General features: G+C 46.6%; 1 long non-coding RNA gene across 3 annotated transcripts; it reads left to right on the top strand.

Annotated features, from left to right (window-relative positions):
- The first annotated feature begins 8,360 nt into the window (after positions 1-8,360).
- Positions 8,361-21,560, top strand: LOC115859757 (uncharacterized). Of its 3 annotated transcripts, none has more exons than XR_009564381.1 (5): positions 8,361-8,449; positions 10,541-10,604; positions 10,823-10,919; positions 14,082-14,205; positions 14,936-21,560. It is a non-coding gene; the product is annotated as an uncharacterized lncRNA (long non-coding RNA). The 3 variants fall into 3 exon arrangements; XR_009564380.1 differs by having other exon boundaries at positions 14,082-14,246; XR_009564382.1 differs by having other exon boundaries at positions 8,367-8,539; positions 14,082-14,246.
- Positions 21,561-23,127: the final 1,567 nt, after the last annotated feature.

Genomic DNA, 23,127 nt, shown 5'->3' with positions numbered 1-23,127 from the left:
GTCTTGAAGGAGCCATAAACCTCCCTCCCTCCCTACCGCTCTGCCCCCTTTAGCAGGAGATCTGCAAAAGCCTCCGATTTTCACCCTAAGCTCCCAGCATCTCTCCGCTCTCCACCTTCTCGCAACCTCTCTCTGCTCTGTAGCTGAGCTACAGCCAAGATCTATGATCTTGGGCATATCACTTTTCCTCTCTGGCCCCCCCCAACTCAGATACCCATTCTTCTCCCCACCTCATGCCCTATAGGCCTCCTCACCTTCCTCTCACAGAGAAGTCAGCTCAGAGTGAGTTGAGTGGAGAATTAGGAAAGCTCTTTGAGGCTTCTTGGAATTCCCAGTCACAAAAGAAAATTTGGGATAACAAAACTGTTGGGGTGAAATTTGAACAATAGAATGGAGGGGTTTGGTAGGGTCACTCACAAGAAGCGGAATGGGAGGGAACTAAAACCAGAAAGTTACCTTTAACTTCTCTGCCTCAGAGGGACCACAGGCTGCCCTAGGCCTTAACATTTGGGACTAATAGCCCATAATTACCCATAATGACTTCACAGGGCTCAGCTCAGGTAGGAGCCCAGGCATTTCCAGGTAATGGTTTTTCTTCCTTTTTAATTTTGAGTGTGTTAGCTCCCTGTATGGATCGAAAGGCATTTATTAACACAAGTACCTTTGATAATTATGTTGGCTTTGACTCATGTGCTATTTATTAACTACTTCAGTCAGTACAGGTAAGAGCCCTGCTTCTGGGTCAAGCAAGAGAAGGAGACAGAAAACTCAAGTTTTCTCAAAAGGAGTCCTGGGTGTCCAGAGAAGACAGAGGGAGCTTTGTCGTTGTGCTCCTGGGGGAAGGGGAAAAGCAGGAGACAGACCCTTGAGGGGACAACTGGAAGGGACAACACCCACAGGCTGAGCCTTCGTTTTCTTATCTGCTAATGAGGCTTACAACCAGGGAATGCATCAGGGATTAATGCCCACACTTTTATCCATGTAAGGAAAAACAGTAAGACTTTGAAATTAAGTGGGAGTCCTGACCTGGATGGCTCATAGATCCAGGTAATCTCTGCCTGGTTTGTCTTTTTTTAATTTATTTATTTTTTATACAGCTGGTTCTTATTAGTTATCTATTTTACACATATTAGTATATACCTGTCAATCCCAATCTCCCAGTTCATCCCACCACCGCCCCCGCTTTCCCTCCTTGGTGTCCATACGTTTGTTCTCTACATCTGTGTCTATTTCTGCCTTGCCAACCGGTTCATCTGTTGCCTGGCTTGTCTTTGACTGGGCTATTCTACACCCTGTAGAGGTAAAAGTCTAAATACTCATAGTAGGGCAATTAATTCCTTCCTAAGAAATGCAACCCTGTGGCCATTTCACAGTGGATGCAACTGATTCCTATGGCTATTGACCAATGTTGCCAGTTCTTCCAGTTTGCAGCTGTTCATTAATTCATTTCCACATTCCTTATCTGGCTATAAACCTGTGGTTCTTTGAGATTTTTTAGACTTGGTCGTAATATCCCAGCGTTTCCTCATTAATTAATGAGTTAAGTTTTTGGCACAGGTGCATTTTATATCTGAGTAAGTTGTCACACATTAATCCTTTAACATCTTACAGAGAAGGATAAGGAGGTCCAGAGAGGAGATGGGACTTTCCTAAGATCACACAGCTTGTTTGTGCCAAAGCCATGACCAGAACCCAGGTTCTTTTTTTTTTTTTTTTTTTGCGGTTCGCGGGCCTCTCACTGTCGTGGCCTCTCCCATCGCGGAGCACAGGCTCCAGACGCGCAGGCTCAGCAGCCATGGCTCACGGGCCCAGCCGCTCCGCGGCATGTGGGATCTTCCCGGACCGGGGCACGAACGCGCGTCCCCTGCATCGGCAGGCGGACTCTCAACCACTGCGCCACCAGGGAAACCCCCAGGTTCTTTTGACTGTTGTATGTTTAGTAATCCCTGACGTGCATCACAGGGTTGTCACGAGGACCGGAAGGTAGAAGAGAGAAGAGAACATGGTGTAAAAAGTGAGAGGTGAGGGGTTCTTGTGTCGGGGGTGGGGGGTGGGGAGAGGAGGCTCACTGGGTCCTGGGTTCCAGCCCCACATACTAGGCGTGTGAGCACAGTCAGGTCACTTGTCTTCCCTCGGTCTCATGACCTGCCCTGCTTACCTCACAGGGCCCTGGGGAAGGGGAAGCGAGGTGAGGGAGGATACTTGAGAAAGAGCTCTGGTGATTTTTACAATGTACTTTCATATTCTTTGAGACTCCTCTCTTCAAGAGGTGGGGCCTCATTCCCCTTAGCTTGCATATGAGCTGGATGTTGTTAGAAGTGACTCACTTCTAACAGAATAAAGCAGAAGTAAGTGTGTGTTTTGTGTGTGACTAAGGTCATGAAACAGCATGGTGGCTTCCACTTGGCTGCACTCTCTCTCTCAGACTTCTCTGGCGGAAAGCCAGCCGCCCCGTCTTGAGAATACTCAGACAGCCCCGTGGAGAGGCCCTCGTGAGGAATGGAGCCCTCCAGCCAAGAGCCAGCTGTAGTGAGTTTGAGAGATTTCAGGGCTTCTTTCAAGGAAAAAGATGACCAGGAGGTTGGCGATAGCAAACAGGGAGCTTTATTTGGGCTTTCACAGGCGTGCACGCAGGGGAAGCCCTTTACAGCGTGAGACCATCCGCAGGCGATCGCTTGGGCCCACCACCCAGAAGAGGAGGAGGGCAAGGAGAGGCAGATGGAGAGGGTCCTTCATACCTAGATGATGTTGTCCAGCAACATGATGGGGAGTCTTGAGGTGAGGGAGCTCCAAGGGGCAGTGGTGGCTTGGGCTGTTCAGTGGCACCAGAGTTTATTGTGCTAATGGCTAGCAGATTTGGCACGCGGTATCCTGGGGAATGCAAAACAGGCAGGGTCCAAATGGCTAAAGGTGTATTTAAAACAACTGGGTGTGTAAAATAAATAGTTAATATTTTTATTTTATTTATTTATTTGGCTGTGTTGGGTCCCAGCTGTGGCACGCAGGATCTTCGCTGCGGCATGTGGGATCCTCCACCGCGGCTTGCGGACTCTTTGTCACGGCATGCAGGCTTCTCTCTAGTGGTGGCACACGGGCTCAGTAGTTGCAGCGTGTGGGCTCCAGAGCACATGGGCTCAGTAATTGCAGCACGTGGACTTAGTTGCCCCCCCTACCCCCCCGCTTCACCTGGCCTGTGGCATCTCAGTTCCCTGACCAGGGATCAATCCCGCGTCCCCTGCATTGGAAGGCAGATTCCTAACCACTGGACCGCCAGGGAAGTCCCTGGGTGTCTAAACATTTGAGTTTGCACCAGCATGCTTTTGAGCCAACGGTCCCAGTTGGCTGTGAGGGGCCATCTTTGCCTCATTATGTAACTGTGTCAGTCTTAGAAGCAGATTCTTTAATCCCAATCAAGCCTCAGGCGACTGTAGTCCCAAAAGAACTTTGAAACTTCACGAGAGACTCTGAGCCACAACAACGCAGAGACTTGGCTCCCAAATTCCCGACCCTCGGACACTATGCGAGATGTAAACGCTTGTCGTTTTAAGCTGCTAAGCTTTAGGATCTTTGCTCTGCAGCAGTAGATAGCTAATACAAGTGCCTTGAGAAGCAAAGCCCATTGCGTTGCAGGAAAGGCTGGCTGTGTGCTTACTCCCTCTTTCTCCCAGGAGGCCGAGGGTGCTGCTTTGAAACAGACAAGGCACAAATCCATCAGAATCAGCCACTTTTCACTTGCTTCTAGATTATTTAGGCCTCCTTTGCCTTCATCCCAACGCCAGACCTTTTAAAATGTTAAGCCTTTAAATAGGCCTGGGCTTCAGCTTGGGAAACTACATTTCTCTTTCATCCCTGCCACACTCTCCTCTGCCCAAAGCCAGAAAGGTCTTGGAGGAAGCTCGTCTCTGCCCTGATTGATTTTCCCCTCAGCTGTGGCTCCATGTCATTGGCTCTGACTGGGTCCTAATTAGGGAATTGGCTTCCCCATTTCTTGTCCTGGGAGCTGGAGATGGCGCTGCCAAGGTGGGGGACACCTCCGTGCCCTTCCATTCTCACCCCCCTCAGCCAGGATGTTCTTTCAGGAGTCTGGCCTGAATCTCTCCTGGTGCAGCTTAAATCTGCACCCTTCTCTCTTTCTCCACAAAGGAGTTTCTTCCCAGCAAATACAGCCTCCTATTTGCTTTGTCACAGCTGGTGATCTGAGCCGAGCCTCCTCTCACTCCCAGCGCAGCCTGCTGACCCCCTCCCAGAAGAGGACAGAGCCCACGCTGTGTGAGGCGTGTCCTGCTCTCCCAGATGCCTCATCATCGTCCATCTCTTGTTTCCCTTGCGGCCCCAGGGAAGCCGGGGAAGCCTCTGGGGATCCCTGTGCTCAGTTCTCAGTCCTGAGCTCAGTTCTCAGCTCTGTCCTCTGCTCTCCCGGAGTGGCTCCCCTGGACCTCCGTGTGCTCACTTGCAAGTCCGTCTCTCAGGGCTGCAGAAGCTTGAGTCTCCATCTGACCCGTAGGAAAGCCAAGACATGCAGGTTATGGTCCAGCTCAGTCAGGTCCCCAGGACTGGAGTTCCTGCTCAGGGCTCAATCCCCAAGACAGCTGGGCCTGCCAGAGTCCTGGTGGGATTGGTCTGTTTCCTCTACCCCTTCTTCTCTGCCCTCCTCTGAGAGGCCTGTAGAAGGGGTGAGTAAGGGAGGGGAATCCTGAGTCAGATACTCTATCTTCTATTATCATCGAAAAGTTCCAGGAGAAACCAGCTCATTCCAATTCTCACCATGCACAGGCCTTAAGTAAAACTTAAAATCCTATTTCCTTTCTTTTGTGGGTAAGCAATTAGTGAATGGTCTGTTAATAATGATGGAGATCAGAATTGTGATTTGTTTGGGAGTTTGTTTTTTAAATTTTTTTCCACTTTCTCTGAGAATTGGCTTCAGTGCAGGAGAGGAACAAGAAAAAAGGAAACTAATGTTTAGTGAGTATCTGTTAAATGCAGCAGGATTCCTTGTCAAGGGTTCTCATGAAGTTGTTACCAGTTGAACAGTGCCTGTTGCCCCATCTTACATATAGGGAGAACATATGATGTGCTTTTGACCAACACAAGACCTCAGTGCAACTGTAGGTATCTCCATTCAGAGCACCAGTAAGCCTTCCTCAGGTGAGGCTGGCCTCATGCTTCCCCAGGGACACAAAAATTTATCTGGCTGGGCTGGGATCCAGGGACATGTGGGTTTTCCCACTGCCTAGCTCTGTGCCCTAAGCCTCTTTCACCTCCCAGGCCCTGGGCCCCTCCACACACATGCCTCAGGGAGGCCTATGTGGAATTCGGAGATGTGAATGAACAGGATATTGTATACAATGCAGGTAAGAATATAAACTGGAAACAAGTTGACAGTCTCTTGTTAAATGGAACATTTGTGTACCCTAATACCTAGTATCTTATTTCTTACACATACATAGAGAAATTTTAGAACTGTATACCAGGACACATGCACAAAACGTATTCAATGCTTGGTATCATTGTTCAAATGGCAAAGGAGTAGAAACAGTCTCAGCATCTATCAAAAGGAGAATGGGTAAATAAGTTATGGCATATTCACACTGTATCAGTTGAGATCCAGTCTGGAAAGCAGAAGCCACACTTTCTCTCTCTCTCTTTTTTTTTTTTTAATTTTTATTTATTTTATTTATTTATTTTTGGCTGCGTTGTGTCCTCGTTGCTGCACATGGCATTTCTCTAGTTGTGGCAAGCGGGGGCTACTCTTCATTGCGGTGTGCGGGCTTCTCTTGTTGCAGAGCACGGGCTCTAGGCGTGCGGGCTTCAGTAGTTGTGACATGTGGGCTTAGCTGTGGCTCGCAGGCTCTAGAGCGCAGGCTCAGTAGTTGTGGCGCATGGGCTTCGTTGCTCCATGGCATGTGGGATCTTCCCGGACCAGGGATCAAACCTGTGTCCCCTGCATTGGCGGGCAGATTCTTAACCACTGTACCACCAGGGAAACCCAGAAGCCATACTTTCAATCAGAAAGGATTTAATACAGGATGTTGTTAGCAGAGGCACTGGAGGGCTGAAAGAAGACAGAGGGAGTGCTGAGCTAATCCCTGAATAAAAAGTCAGGAAGGAGCTACCCACTCCAGGGTGGAGAAACAAAAAGGAAGGGAGGGTTTTACAGACCTCCCAGAAGCTTGGAGGAGGGGCTTTAAGGAATCTGGGCTCTGACCTCTGAGGATGGGACAAAACCCACCACTGCCTCTGAGAGGAAGCAAGAGGTTTTGGGGGAGTGAAGAAAGGGCTGGAGCCTGGGGCTAAGTGTCACCATTAGAGAATCACTGGAAGGAACCAGGGATATACAGAGATAAAAAGAAGGTAGTCCCTTCTCCCCTCCTCCACCCTCCAATTTCTCTTCAGCGCCCCCTATTAGCAGAACCTAACAGGATGCCAGCTGAAAATGGATCAAGGACCTAAATGCAAGAACTAAAACAATGAATCATGTCGAAGAAGACGTAGGACAAAATCTTCACAATGTTGGATTTGGCAATAATTTCTTGCATATGACACCAAAGGCACAGGTAACAAAAGAAAAAATAGACAAACTGGACTTCAAGAAAATTTAAAAATTTTGTGCACCAAAAGACTATCAATAGAGAAAAAGGCAACCCACAGAATGGGAGAAAATACTTGCAAATCATATTTGCAAAGGGATTACTATCCAGAATATATAGAAAACTGAAACTCAACATCAACAACAAAAAAACAACCTGAATAAAAAGTGGGCAAAGGACTTGAGTAGACATTTTTCTAAAGAAGATATACAAATATTCAATGAGCACATGAAAAGATGCTCAAAATCACTAATCGCTGGGGAAATGTAAATCAAAACTGCAGTGAAATACCACCTCACATCAATTAGGATGGCTATTATCAAAAAGAAAAAAAAAAGGGCGGGGGGGGGCTTCCCTGGTGGCGCAGTGGTTGAGAGTCCGCCTGCCAATGCAAGGGACACGGGTTCGTGCCCTGGTCCGGGAAGATCCCACATGCCGCGGAGCGGCTGGGCCCGTGAGCCATGACCGCTGAGCCTGCGTGTCCGGAGCCTGTGCTCTGCAACAGGAGAGGCCACAACAGTGAGAGGCCCGCGTACCACAAAAAAAAAAAAAAAAAAAAAAACAGAAAACAAGTGTTGGCAAGGAGAAAAATTGGAATCTTTGTGCACTATTTGTAAGATTGTAAAATGGTACAGCCACTGTGGAAAACAGTACGGCGGTGCTTCAAAAACTTAAAAATAGAATGATCATATGATCCAGCAATTCCACTTCTTGGTACATACCCAAAAGAATTGGTAACAGGGTCTCAAAGAGATACTTGTACACCCATGTTGATAGCAGCATTATTCACAGTAGCCTAAAACGCTGAAGCAACCCCAGTGTCCATTGATGGACGAATGGCTAAGCAAATGTGGTGTATACACACAATGGAACGTTATTCCACCTTAAAAAGGAAGTAGATCCTGACACATGCTACAACATGGATGAACCTCGTGGGCATTATGCTAAGTGAAATAAGCCAGTCCCAAAAGGATAAAAACTGCACGATTCTGCTTATGTAAGATACGTAGTAATTTAAGACAAAAAGTAGAATGGCAGTTGCCTGGGGCTAGGGGAAGTGTGGAATGGAGAGTTATTGTTAAGGGGTACAGAGTTTCAGTTTTACAAGATGAAAGAGTTGTGGAGACTGGTGGTGATGATGGTTGTACAACATTATGAATGTATTTAATACCACCGAACTGTACACTTTAAAATGGCTAACCTGGTAAGTTTTATGTGTATTTTACCACAGTAAGAAAAATTGGGGGAAAAAAAGACGAGAAAACATGAACTTTAGGACAGTTTACTTCTTGTTGGGGGAGACAGGAGGGAGTGGGGTGAAGAGCAACGCAAAGGAAGATGCAAGTTATTACTGATGTTTCAGCTCTCTTGTCGGGTGGCAGGCTCATGGGTGTTAACCATATTATGTTTTATAGATAATATTTTGTTAAATATGCCTTTTAAAATGCACAGAACATTGAATTTTAAAATATAAGTGAGAAAGCATTCAGAGGTAAAAGAAGGAGGGAATGTAACTTGGAGGCGGGCCAGTTGGAGTAGTGGGCGTGGGCGGTGGCACAGCCATGACGTCCGTGGGACGGCGGGGCCCGGGGCTCCGGCAGGAGGGCAGAACGGGTGCAGGAGGAGGAGGAGGAGGAGGGCAGCCTGGGATCCTGGCGGCGGGGTGCAGTGCCGCCCTGGACCACACGAGGGCGCCCCACACCGCCACATCCAGGCGGCGGCAGGGGAACGGTGTGGGCGGTAGGAAAGGAGGGAAGCCGGGGAGAGGCATTTTGGGGAGGGTGGGGTGGAGGGGAGAGCCTCCTGTCCGCCCAGACTGGCTCCTGTGTTCAGGTTTACCGTGTGGTCAAGCCTCGAAGAAGGTCAGTGTGAGGTTCAACTGGAAACAGAGCCGGCTTTCAGGCCCTGAGGAATCCACGCGAGGGTCCATCAGGGCTGCCTGCGGGGTTGGGGTGGGTATTTGTTATTTATTGAGGCGTGGGTGGTGTGCCTGTGCTGTGTCGGGAGTGACTCTATAGGTTAGCGGGTGTGTGTGTGTGTGTTTCTCCAGGAATATAGTGGAGAGTGGGAGCAGGGCGAGGAGAGGGGCAGTTGCTGCTTCCCCCCGGCCTGGGGCTGGTACTAACAAGAGGGAGAGCCTGCGGCAAGATCCAGCCTGTGAGGACTCAGAACTTCCGCCTCAGAGGAGCCCCAGGTCTGAAAGAGGAGGGATGAGCCTGGCTGCCGGCGGTGGAGGGCACCGCCCTCAGTCTGGCCCAGCAGGACTGTATATCGGGGGCTTCCTCTGGGGCCTGCAGACAACGCGCCCCCCGCCCCAAGCCTTCTAGTGGTGGTTCGGCACCCAGCAAAGTCTAGGATGCCACAGCGGCTGCCAGGCCCTGGATCCTGCTAGGGGCTGCTGCTCAGGGACCTGGTGTTGCTAACTGGTGCCCAAGGGCATAGCCCAGCAGAGGTCTGTGACCTGAAAAACACCACTGATCTCACTTTAGACCAGAACATATTTTTTTTTCTCCTAAAAGCAGTGGCAGGGAGCCCAGGTTTGAGGAGGGTATGAAGGGTGGGAGAATATGCCACCTCAAAATACGCCTCTAGAGCAGAAGGATTATTCTGAGCTGATTATTTTGAGAAACTACAGACCAAGGAGGAGTTCTGAAAAACAGAGTAGAAATTACTTTTTTGAAAGAGAAATTTACATTTATAAAGAAAATCTCCGTTTGTAAGGGTATCTCCCTCACTGGGTGGAGAAGTTGACTTTGGATCCCAGAGAATCTTAAAAATCCCTGAAGAAGGCAGTAACTTAAATCTGCATAACAAACCCTACCCTTGTTTACTCTGCTTCTCCTGGTAACCCTTCAGAACTGACTTCCTCCCCACACTCACCTTTGTTTCTTCTGTTTTTGGCTGAAGGTGATATTTAAACCTCTGGTTTAGGCCACCTGGGAGAGTTAACTCCTTTTCCCTAGGTATGTCCCTGGTGTACAAGTATATGAGAATAAACTTATGTTTTCTTCTTGTTATTCTGTCTTCTGTTTACAGAGGTCTCAGTTGAGACTCAGAAGGGTAGGGGAGAGTTACTTTTCCTCTCCTACAGCTGGGACAGCTTCGAGGACCTAGAGGCTTCTCCCCTTCCCACCAGTCTCTGGTGCTATCGCACGTGAATGCGCTTTGCGGGCTATATCCTGGTCTGGCGTCTCAGCCCAGAATTTGAGAGCATTAGGGTTGGTAGAAATCAAACCCAGGGTGGGAGCCTCTGGCCAGTAGGCTGAGGCCCTGTACAGTGTCCCAGAGCAGGGGGAAGAGAAAGTCCTGCAGCTTCTCAGGGGAAGAGGAGGAATAGCAAGCCACAGGCGTCCTGGGGATGAGAGCAGGACATTGCAGTGCCCAGGACATGCCCTGCGGGGGAGGGAGAACAAGAGCAAGCCTCAGAGCGCCCTGGCTGAGCACTCTGTCCTTGTCCAGCCTTCTCCCCAGTGGCCTGGCCTTGGCTCTGTACACCCCATCTTTCCAGGAGCTGCATTCCTAGGTCTAGCCAAACAACCACGAGGAAGATGTGAGAGAACAACTTCCTTCTGGGATGGGACCCCTCTGGGGAGTAGCAGGACCTGGTGGGGAGCGGGGGTCCAGGGAGCAAGGCTTAATGACCATGTAGTCTTTAAGAAGAAGGCATCAGCACCAGTCCTGGGTTGGTTAAATTTCCAGTTCCGCCACCTGGTAGCCATGTGAACGTAAATGAGCAAATTACTTAACTTCAGTTTCATCATCTGCAAAATACGGGAACGATAATTACCTTGCAAAATTATGAAGGTTTAGAAATTAGGAATGTAGAATGCTCAGTCAATGGTAAATGCTGTTACTATTGAAACCGACTTCACCTAAAACCTCTGCTGAGTTTATGATTAACCTCTCTGTGCAAAATTTTATTGCCTTTCTTGTTGCATATCTGTTCCCCACAGGATTGAGGATTATCAAAGAAAAAGGGGGATTGAAACCTAGCAGGACCCTGCAGAGATCTCCCAGGTACAAAAAGCCTTTCTATTTCCCCGTTTTTCGTTTGTAGGAAAAGGCTTTAGTCTCCTAGGCCTGAGTTCCAAAGAGCAGATTCAAGCAGTTACTAATTAGGGAAGTGAGGACATGCAGAAATAAAGGGAAAGCAGCCAAGAAACAATAGTTAAGTGATAAAACAGAGTCCTAAGGATATACATAACCATCTGACAGGTATCTTTTTTTTTTGACAGGTATCTTTGAATTGTTGTGCAGGAAGTAAGACCCTTATCCAGGTGGAGGGCAAGCTGAGCACAAGCAGGTACATCCCAGACTGGCTGGAACCAGAAGGTTGGTGATTAAGATTCCTGAAATATTACCCTGTTACCTCACCACCAACCAATCAGAAGAAAGTCATGCCCCCTGCAGCCCTCACCCCCAATGTTGCCTTTAAAAACCCTTCCCTGGGGGCTTCCCGGGTGGCGCAGTGGTTGAGACTCCGCCTGCCGATGCAGGGGACACGGGTTCGTGACCCGGTCCGGGAAGATCCCACAAGCTGCGGAATGGCTAGGCCCGTGAGCCATGGCCGCTGAGCCCGCGCGTCGGAGCCTGTGCTCCGCAACGGGAGAGGCGGGAGAGACCACAACAGTGAGAGGCCCGCGTACCGCAAAAAACAAACAAAGAAACAAAAAAACCAAAACCCTTCCCTGGGGACTTCCCTTGTGGCACAGTGGTTAAGAATCCACGCGCCAATGCAGGGGACACGGGTTCGAGCCTGGTCCCGGAAGATCCCACATGCCATAGAGTGACTAAGGCTGTGCACTGCAACTACTGAGCCTGTGCTTTAGAGCCCATGAGCCACAACTACTGAGCCCATACACTGCAATTGCTGAAGCCCGTGTGCTTAGAGCCCGTGCTCCAAAAAAGAGAAGCCACTGCAATGAGAAGCCTGCGCACCACAATGAAGAATAGCCCCTGCTCGCCGCAGCTAGAGAAAGCCCACGTACAGCAACAAAGACCCAACGCAGCCAAAAATAAATAAATCAATACATTTATTAAAAAAACAAAAACCCTTCCTTGAGAGCCATCTGGGAGTTTGGGTCCTTTGAGCACAAGCCACCTGTACTCCTTGCTGGGCCCTGCAGTAGATGCTGTACGTGCCTTCACCACGACCTGGTGTCAGTAAGTTGGCTTTGCTGTACCGTGAGCAAGCAGACCCAAGTATGGTTTGGTAACACTATCATTACTTTCCAATGCCCAGACCCATGTAAGATGGCTCCAGGCCTCTCTTCCAGGCTCTGACAAAGCAATCCTATAATTTGCCTGTACTACTGTACTGTGATAGTGAATCACTAAGAAGTTATTATGTTACCCAGACAGGAGTGGGTTAATGTCTCTCTGTTGATGGGAGCCTCTGGGAAAATGCCTTGATTCCAAAGACTTTGTTGGTTGGTGAGCCTCTTCTTTCATCAGGGATCTCACAGCAGAAGTCATACAGAACTTTCAGAGCAGAAAGAGACCAGGGGTGGTGCCTGTCTCTATGGCCTACCCTGATAGAAGCTGGGGCCCAGGCAGTGTAAGGCTGTGCTGATGTCCCTCGTAACTTTCGTATCATGGGGGTGAGAGCTCAGGGGTCAAGTGCCTCCAGCACTGGGGGAAGAGAAAGGGCCTGAACTTAAACTATGTGTGTACAGCTTTTCCCTTCTCCTTGCTCTGGAGCCTCTCAGGCAACCCGTTAAAACTCCCTTAGGTGAGGCAGGGAGAAGCCTCCCTGGTTCATGGCACATAATAGCTGCTTAATAAATGTTGCTGGAATTGAATTACATGCAGACAAGAAGATTTTGGGGAGCGAAGAGACTTTATGTGAATTCAGTCCAGAGGCAGGAGCCTGTAGGTGGGCACCACCCAGGATCAAGTGCCAGGAGTTGATAGGGGCCGCACCCTTCTGGGTGTGCCTGATGTTGAAACCTGGCAGCCACCCTAGGTTTCTCCCTGCTCCCACTCCCACCCTGCTCAGTTCACTCTGCCTCTTCCTAAACTCGCTTGAATCTGCTCTGCTGTTTCCCTTGCCCTCCTCTCAGCAACCATATTTCCAGCCCAGACCACTGCCGTATCATGCCCGGAATCCTCGCTTCCAACCTATTGCACAAACCGCATCCAAGCGATATTACTGAGACCAGAATGGTGATCCCTCTCCCTGCTTAAACACGGCTACGAGTCCCCATTGCCTACAGGATAAAGCTCAAATTCTCCAAAAAATGACATGTAAAGCCCCATGCACCTGCTCTCCTCTCCAGTGTCCCTTCTTACCCACTACCCCCACTGCCACTCTGGGCACGGGTCAGACTGAACTGTCCACTCGTGGAGAATGCCAAGCACCCTTTATCTTCCAGGGTTTTGTGTATGTAATGCCTCCTCAAGGTGGAGATTAGCATTGTCACACACACACACACACACACACACACACACACACACACACACACACACACACACACACACACACACACACACACACACACACACACACACCCCTTGTTTCCTCCTGCTTAGTCTGATTAATTTCTAGTTCTCCTTCAAGCCCCATATTAGACTCCGCTACGACCGGGAAGCTGTCACTTACCCCCTTCCCTCTGCACCCTGTCAGTGCTGGCCTGGGTGCCCCTCTCTGCTCTCCCAGCTCCCGGTGCCCCCCAGGCCTTTACTTTTGCATTGACCTTTGTGATCCCAGTTTTTGCTCCCCCCGGAGGAGGAGTGAGTCTCCTCCCTTCTTCAGGGTGTGGCCCTGCCTGGTTCACTGCTTTATCTCCAGGGCCTGGCCCAGTGCTGACACTTGGCAGGCGTGTAGCTGTGACCACTGTAACTTCGCCAGAGCCCACCTTCATTCAGCACACGCTGCGTGCCAGGCCCCGGGAGGGTGCCTTCAGGCATAAATGTGGTTAATGCTCACAGGGCTGAATAGCACACAGGGTCCATTCCCACCTGTTTCCTGTCCTTTAGGGGTGGAAAGCTAAAGCCTCATCGTCTCGCAGACCTCCTCCTTCGGGAGTGGTGGGCGCACATTGTGATCCAACGCTGAGATCCCTCGTGGGATTTGGAAGGTGGAAGGGAGCTAGAGGCCACCTTCCTACCGCTTTGGCTATTCCCTTCTGGCAAACAGGGTCATACAGATGTGCGTCTTCTCCTGCAGCGGTATCCAGTATGTGGTCCCCACCCCCGGCAGCAGCAGTAGAGGCCCTGCCTGCTCCCTGGGTCACAGCCACGACAGTGTATCTTGAACTCAGGTTGCCAGTGATAACGTCCAGATGCTCACCTTCCTCTCCTGCCCACAGCGAGGGAGCAGATCCTCTGGAGACTCGGCCTTACCTCCTCCCTTCCCCCGTCCAGCCATCCAACCATCCCATTAGCACCTAACCCCCCCGTATCAAGTCACTCTCTGCTCAAAATACCTTGAGTGGTTCCTGTTTCCTGTGCTAAACTCTGGCTGATATGACTGTTGTTATCCTTATTTTACAGATGGGGAAACTGAGGCACAGAGAAGCAAAGTGATCTTCCCAGAGCCACACAGCCAGTGGGTGGTAGGGCCAGGCTCCAAACCCAGGTCTTTCTGAGCCCCGAGCCCACTGCACCATCTTGCCTGGTGAATATGTGTTGGTGTTGCTGGCTGCGGGAGGAGGCCCGGTGAGCTTTTAGGCGGTGGGCTGGGCTGACACCCATGGCAGGTCCTGAGCAGATCCCCAAGGTGTCTGTTCCTTCCTGAGAAGCACAAGCGGCTCAGGTTCCTGGGAACTGACCCCGAGGCTGGGGCTGTGGGATGTGTGGGGCAGGGAGGCTGCTGAGAGCCACGCCGTCTGGGCACCGCGTCAGTCAGTTCCCAGGGTTGGAGCCCATCAGCAGTGTCTGGAGAAACACTCAAGTGACCAGTGCAAAATCAGATTAGGGGGATGGTGAGGTGGAGGCGTCACCAGGCCCGGAGGCCGTCTTGGGCGGCACCACCTCGGTGAACTTGTAGTGGTTTGTTCTTGTCATTGCCCCAGGGTTGAATGGAGCCTGAGAGTCTGACAGACATTTGAGGCTCATGTATGTACCAGAATTCAGAGGGAGAACATGGTGGGCACTCAGACTGAATGTTCCTGCCAGCATGCTCTCTCCTATTAGACAGCTAAAAGTATAGGGGAGGCCAAAAGGTTGTCCAGTGAGGAGAAAAGTAAATCAAAGGAGTTGGTTGATGCTTCAGGTATTTAGAGGACCAGTCTTTGGCTGACTACATCTGAAGGCAGGGAGCAAGGCAGCCAGGGGGCCAGCCCCTCTCCCTGGACAGATCTTCCTCTGGTGTCTTCACTCATGTATACGTTCTTTTTCTTAAACAGACTCAGTAAGTGAGTGCTATCACATAACAAGCATCAACAGATCCTCCTGGCCTCACAGAGACGTTCCAAGGGAAAACATGACTTCTGAGTTTCCTTGTTGATTAGTGCCTTTCAACATCCTGCCTTTGCACAGGTGCAAACCATTTTCTTGTCAATGACTCTAAGTTGCGCTAGTTGCCTGTGAGACGTGCAGGGTTGCCCGGCCCTGTAATGAGGACTTAACATTCCTAGACATCTGAGGTACCTGGGACATTAATGCTCCACCACCACAGGTCTGCCGGCAGAAGTTCAGCCAAAAGGTAGGAAGGGAGGGGAGGGAGTCTGACAAAGGGTATAGAACGCAGACACATTTTCATTCATTTCTCCGAGGCTGCCCATAGGTTCACAGGGATCTCCTGTGTTTGTTCCTTTATCAGACCTGGGCTTGGGAAACACTGCTGCTAATTCACTCGAGTTCCTGAAGTTCACCTTCTGGATTTTAGGGTCCTCATCACACTGTATTGTAAGCACTGATTTTCTTTTATTGCCCCCACTGGACAGAGCTTCTTGCAAACAGAGACTGGCCCTCATTCACTTTGCTATCTTCCTAGCCTAGGCCAGGGCCTGGCACATGGTCTGTGTCTAACACATGCTTGCTGGTCCCCTCTACCACGCCGCCACACAGCTCTCTCTGGATGCTCTTCTCTGAGAGAAATGTAGCCTTCCCTTTCTCTACCCAGCTCAGATGTCACCTCCTGCAGAAGCTTCCCCAAGTCTCTCAAATCAAAAGGGCTCAACAACTTTGCATGTTGTCCCCTCTCCTCTCAAGAAGCTCAGTCTGGTAGGTGGGGGTTTAGAAAAGCAAGCTAATGTGTACAGTGTACTGTGATGCTTGACAGACTTTAAATGGGCAAAGGATCACTGCGTGTTCATTCAGTGGAGTGCTCTGAGTTGTCTAGGATTCCAAGCTGTCTGATTCTCTAGGGAACTAACTGCACATTTGATTATCTTTCGCTGGGCTGTTTTATAACTTTGCTGTGATGGAAGTTAACTTGTACAGGGCTGATGATGGCGCAGATGTTTCCTGCCTGATGTGTGATGCAAATTGTTCCTGTTCGTGGCAATGCAAATGAGTTTTGTCCAGTAGAGAATAAGTCTCCATAAGTCCAATTCTCATTTGAAAGTTGTAAAATCTTACTGGTTCTTTCCTTTTTTTTTTTTTCCAATTCAATTACTTATTTTAGTAAATGAGTAAGAAATAGAAAATTTTAAATATAGATATTTGTGTCTTTTTACATTTTATTTTATTTAAATTTTTATTGGAGTATAGTTGCTTTCCAATGTCTTAGTTTCTACTGTACAGCAAAATGAATCAGCCACACACATACATACATCCCCTCCTTTTTGGATTTCCCTCCCATTTAAGTCACCACAGTGCATTAAGTAGAGTTCCCTGTGCTATACAGTATGTTCTCATGAGTTGTCTATACTGGTTCTTTCCTTAATTAATGAGTTATATAAACATGTTAATTTTATTTCTGTATGAGAGTCATGATTTTACCATTTTGCAAATTATGTTTCAGTGGTAAAAACTATGACAGAGGTAGTGATAATATATACTGAGCATTTATTCTGTGTCAGGAAGTATGCTAAAGATTTTATAGTTGTCGTATTTAATCCTCACAGCAACCCTATAAGGTAAGTTCTATTTATTAGTCCCATTTTACAGATATAGGAACTGAGGCCTAGAGGTTAAGTAACTTGCTTAAGGACCCAGAGTTAATAAGTGGTCTATCTGGACTTTGTACCCAGAGACCTGGGATTTGACACTAAGATTCATATTCTAACTGCACTGTCACCATAAAGGCACTCAGAAATAAATTGGGGCAGCCACTGTGGAAAACAGTATGGAGATTTCTCAAAAAACCAAAAATAGAACTACCATATGACCCAGCAATTCCACTCCTGGGTAAATATCCAAAAAACAAAACAACAAAACAAAAAACAACACTAATTTGAAAAGATACGTGCACCTCAATGTTCATAGCAGCATTATTTACAATTGTCAAGATATGGGGACTTCCCTGGCAGTCCAGTGGTTGAGACTCTGTGCTTCCACTGCAGGGGACTCGGGTTTGATCCCTGGTCAGGGAACTAAGATCCCCCATGCTGTGTGGTGTGGCCAATAAATAAATAAAATATGGAAGCAACCAAAGTGTCCATCAACAGATGAATGAGTAAAGAAGTGGGTGTATATATATGCAATGGAATACTACTCAGCCATTAAAAAGAATGAAATTTTGCTATTTGCAGCAACACGGATGGAATTGGAGGGCATTATACTAAGTGAAGTGTCAGACAAAGACATACTATATGTTATCACTTGTATGTGGAATGTAAAAATTACAACAAACTGGTGAATAAAACAAAAAGAAGCAGACTCAGAGATATAGAGAACAACCTAGTGGCTACCAGTGGGGAGAGGGGCAATATAGGTGTAGGAGGAAGAAAAAGGGTTGCTATGGGATTATATGAGATCATGTGTGTGAAACTTTTGAAAATTTTAAAGCACTATAGAATTTAAAGAATCATTCATTCAATTAAAAGAACAAAACAGATCAGTGGGAAAAAAAACAAATTGGGGAATCAGAGAAGTCCTCCTGGTAAAAGGAGACATGAAGCAAGTTTCAAACGGTGGATAGGAGTTGGTGCAGAGGAGAAAGGAGGGAGGGGTTTCCTGGCAGAAGTCAGCACGTAGGAAGGCAGGGAAGTCTGAAATAAGGTCCTGCACTTAAGGAACTAAGAAATTCACCTGGGGCTTCCCTGGTGGTGCAGTGGTTGAGAATCCACCCGCCAATTTGGGGGGCACGGGTTCAAGCCCTGGTCCGGGAGGATCCCACGTGCTGCGGAGCAACTAAGCCCATGCGCCACAACTACTGAGCCTGCATGCTACAACTACTGAAGCCTGCATACCTAGAGCCCGTGCTCTGCAACGAGAAGCCACTGCAATGAGAAGCGTGTGCACCACAACAAAGAGTAGCTCCTGCTTGCCGCAACCAGAGAAAGCCCACGCGCAGCAACAAAGACCGAACACAGCCAAAAATAAATAAATAAAATAAATTTATTAAGAAGAAAAAGAAACTCACCTGGGCTGGAGAGCGGGGTGTGGGCTGAGTATTGGCAGAAGAAGACTGCAGAGGTATGTGGGAGCTCATCAAGAAGGGCCCTATGGGTCAGGCTAAGGAGTTGGGACTTTATTCTCAAACTACAGGATTTAAAGCAGAGTGAGTGATTAGATGAGTTTTATTATTTTTATCTTTATTGCCTTTATTTGAAGTTATAAAAGCAGCTGAAAAATCTGGCCGTTTTAGAAAAATCATTTTAGAAGCAGTGTTGAGGCTGCATTGGAGGTGGTGAGAAAAGACAGGGAGGATGTTAAAAACCAAGTCTATGGCAGGGAAAAAGAAAAAGCATTGCAAGGAGAAACAGTGTGTACAGCAGTTCAATCTATACATTCGGGCAACCGATGAGGTACGTGGAGGTGGGAATGGGGAGAGGCTGGGACGCAGGTAGTTTACAGCCCTCCAAAGCTCAGAACTCCATCTACTGCAGGCCTGTTTATGCTCATTCTTAGCATTTGAGAAACAAGATAGTACTTAGGATTTAAAAGGAAAAGGGTTCTTCCCATTCTGAAAAGCATATGTAAATAGGGCCTGACACAAAAGTACCCAGGCACTTTTCTTTTAGCCTCAAGGGAAAAAAAATGAGTTAGGAAAATAAAGATAAAACACAATGACAAGAATTATTATAAACCTTCTCTTAATAATTACAGACATACAGATTGTCAGCACACCAGGTGATTTTTAATCCCAGCCCAGTTCCCCTCCTGGCTTCTTAATGGCTGCTGGCCACTTCCTCTTGGGACCTGGCCAGAGTAAGCTCAGGAAATGCAAACTTTTAATTCTGGAATCAGTAAAGCATATTAGGAAAGGAAATCCCACAACTGAAGAAATCACATTATGAATTCCAAAGCCAAGGAAAAGGACTGTAAATCAGATTGTGAATTCATTGGAGACAGGACCATTTGACTTATTTTGGTGCAGGATCCAAGTGATTGGTTTGGTCTCTATTCACCCTTCAAGGTTATCCAGGATTCAACCTCTTTCATTCTCGTGTTTCCAAACTTCCACCCAGTACAACATTTAGCTCTAGCAGCTGAGCTGTCTGCAGTCTTGCTTTGCACACTTCTGACAGCAGGGGTGGGGGAGGGGTGGTGCCAGCTAAAGGGTCAGTGTTTTTCATTTATAGCCACGTCCCTAGGATTGTGCGTGAATGAGAACGTACTTGAAAGGCCTTTGTACACTCTGATGAGCTATACAAATATTATCGCATGTTCTTTATTGTTCTGGTTGATGACAACTGACACTATTTAATTTTTAAAACTACTATGAGCTCAATACTGCTATGTACTCAACTGTATGCAGTGTACATTCACAATCCGCACAATAATTTCATTATGTTTCACTTACCGAAGAGGCTCAGAGAAATTAACTTGCTAGAGTATCTACTTTTTGTCCTTTTTAGGCCCTCCTGAGATTGGGTTAGAGACTTCTCCATGTGCTGGCCCATCACAGCCCTTACTATGCAGTCTCCCCCACTAGACTAGGAGCTGGGGGTGCCAGGAACTGCATTCTGATCACTGTTATCCCTTCTATCTAGGAAATAGGCACATAGATGATGCTCCAAAAAACACTATTTAGGTGAATTAATGAAGGCTGATCTTATGTCCACTGCTCTTTTCTGAATATTGCTGTTTTCCTTATAACTTACTGTTCACTGTCCGCTTTCCCCTACTAGAAGGTAAGATGCATAGAAAGACATTTTGTTCATGACTGGATTCTCAAAGCCTAGAGCAATGCTTGGGGACCTAGTAAGGGTCCAGTAAATACCTGTTAGTAAATAAACTAAAATAGCTGCTCGGGCAAGCAAATTCTACTTTTTGTGACATCATAGTATTGTTTTCTGATGCTGATCTCAGTAAGATAATGTTCGACAACCGTTAACACTGTAACGTGGGTAAGTGCGGAACGCTCTGGCTTCCTGAGTTAAACATTCACTTGCAGCTGAATGATGACTGCAAGGGGAACCGCAGGAATGCTGTCCCCAAGAGCACCGTCTCAGGAAGGAGACACTGGTGGTTGACACAGGCAGCCCGTGGACTCTACACTCTACAGCTTTGGTCCAGCACCAGCGAAATCACGGCTAGAGACCACTGTGCTCTTGACTTCCATCTCATTCACCTTCCTTTCACCAGATGCAATTCTTGAAGCAGAAAAATAAAACCTGTTTGTAATAATTATCAGCTTCATCTTCTTAGGAGTCATGTGTCTCTTGCCAGAACTCTTCTAGATCAAAGGTACTGCTGTTTTTTCCTCTCTGTAAACCAGTATTATGTGCTCCATTAAATATTTTCTTGTAGTATAAAAGTAACCATGACATCAAGAAACTTTAGAATGTGGAAAAAATATAGAAAAAAGTTACCTCTAAATTTACCAGGCTCACGAAATTAGTATATTTGTTTATGTCCTTTATCCCCTGTGCACATGTATATATGTATTATGCACACACACACACACCATGGTAGTTTGTGTTCTGCCTTTTTCATTTAACATTGTGCTGTGATTATATCATAAGGACTTCATAACCATCTGTTTAAATAGTTATTGATACAAGAAATTGATAATTTCAAAGGAACAATTTTCTTATATAAATTCCAAGTCTGGAATTCTTAGGGAAAAGATGTGAACTCATGGTATTTGACACATATTATGAAATTGCTTTGCCAATATTGTTGTACCAATTTATTGAGCCACCAACTGATGATAATTTATAATTTAAGTCATGTTATTGATATAGTAGAGAAAAATAAAAATCTCATCAATCTTTCAGTTTACCTTTAAGAACATTGCTAAGGACAAAGGACTTTAATCATGATTGGTTACTAGTTACATTTCTGCTCTTTAAGAATCATCACAAATATTGAGGGGAAAAGATTATCAGTTACTAATCAGGTGTCTTCCTTGTGGAGGCAGTGTACAAAGAGCAAGGGCTTTGGGATTCAAATCCACCTTACTTAAAGAGCCGGGACATATATGCAACAACCTCATGAGGTGTTAGTTTCCATTCATTTCCAAACAAAGACCATTACATTTGTAAGACTAAACGGAGGATCTGATCCAACAGGACAGTTTTTGATCATTTAGCTAATAGTCTTATCTTTAAGAGTCACTCCCTTAGAGCTATCCTCTGCATGTAAGGCTCCACCCACCTTGGAAATTAGAGGAGCTCAATTTTTTCCCAGGTACCACTTTTCTTTGATTTTTTTTTAATAGTCAGGTGCCTACCCTTATTAAGCCCTTACTTAACACAAGCTGTCACATATCAACTAACCTTCATGACAACCCTAGTGGGGGATGGTACTAATTATTAATACCTTACGAAAGAAAACATCTGATGCTTAACCCTAGCAGTCTATATCGTTAAGCAACCGGTAGGCTGTAGCTATTCCAGTCTCCTCTAGCAAGTCAAGGTAAAAGTCAGCAAAAAGTAAGTAAATCAGTGCTGTTCAGCTGAGGAGAAAGATACTCTGCCAATCACTCTCAACTGAATGATTGTCACTATGGCCCCGACTAAATGGGGGAAAGGATACAAAGCTAGAACACGTTTCAGGAACGATGTACTTGAAACCTCCTTAGATGCTTCAGATTAGAAGCATCTAAGGAGGTTTGGCTTAATTTCTCACATTTGGGCAAGCCAGGCAAGCTTAGGCCATCACTTCCTTATCAAGTTTTCACAGTGACAGAAGTCTATCACTAACCTCTTTCTTCAAGTGCCTGAGCTGATTAAAACAAGCCATGTTGTTGCAAAGGTGGAAATTTACTGTTAACCTTTCCTCATCTTTCCAACCATAAGGAGCGGGGAGGGGGCAGGGGGCACACGCCTGATAATTAAGTTTATTACACTGTGAACCATTTGCTAGGGAAGGTGTAAAACCCAGACACTGAGGTTTTTCATATAAACCAATACCCAATTTATCAATCTGAAATTCAATATAATAAAACATTGGCTCATATATTAAATGGCTTTTAACAATTTTTTTCCTTTTTAAAATACAGGATTAATATTGACATATATAATCTATGGCACAAACTACTAAATTCACACAACCCAAGAATAAGAGGATTATTCATCAATGTGATTAAATCGGGGATAAAAATACCTCCCTGAATTTTCCATAATTTGTTTTAGCATCATCCTTTCCTGAATATTTTTTGTAGAAATTATTTATTTTGAATAGTTTAAGATAATTTCAGTTCTCAATAGAGGACTATAATGTGATAATATAGTCTTGTTATCATGATCATCTACAACTGTCCAACCTATCAGTTTCTTAAATAATTTTCCAGATTTGAATTGGGAGGCTATTTCAGAGTATACTCTTGAACAGTCCCAAGCCTCTTTGGGCATAACTACTTAGAGAGCTGTATGTTCTCTGTGACTTACAGAGTGTGGAACAATGCAAAGATAGGCAGGGACTCTATTCTCCCAAAGCAGCCACTGAAGCTGTGTCAACTGAAATAAAATTAAGAAGTCTAGTCAATCCTCATATGGAGCAAGGGACAACAGACTGCCCAGTCAGAGAGCCCAGATGCATCATCCAGTGTTGAACACAACACTGCAACACAGAGAGGATTAGTTGATTGTTAACACGGAATAGATGGCAGAGTAGGCCTACATCGGGTTTTAGTGTTGGCTCTGTTACCAAACTTGATCTTGAATAAATCCCTTAAGCTTGTATCTTCAGTGGGAAAAAGTCAGAGTTGGACTGGGTAATAAAAGGTTTGTTTAGTCCAGCTTTGAGCCAGTTTTTAAACTTTGCTTCAGAATACAGCAACTTCAGAACACTTCCTTCTAACAAATGGTCAGTCTGCACCAAAAACCCCTCACTTCACTAACAAGATTCAACTAATGGAAAAAGACTAAGTAGGGTCTTATGTGTGGATGTAGCTTAACAACTGGGATGGGGAAAAATCATCTCATATACCAGGTTTACTCCCCCCACCTCACATTTTTTACTTGTATTACTTTACTCAAGGGTGATCCTCATTTTTATAGAAGGGGAAACAGGTACACAGAGGTTAAGTCCATGCAAA

Source organism: Globicephala melas, chromosome 1 (genome assembly GCF_963455315.2).
Source record: "Globicephala melas chromosome 1, mGloMel1.2, whole genome shotgun sequence".
Taxonomy (NCBI): Eukaryota; Metazoa; Chordata; class Mammalia; order Artiodactyla; family Delphinidae; genus Globicephala; species Globicephala melas.
This window is presented reverse-complemented; position numbering and strand designations above follow the sequence as displayed.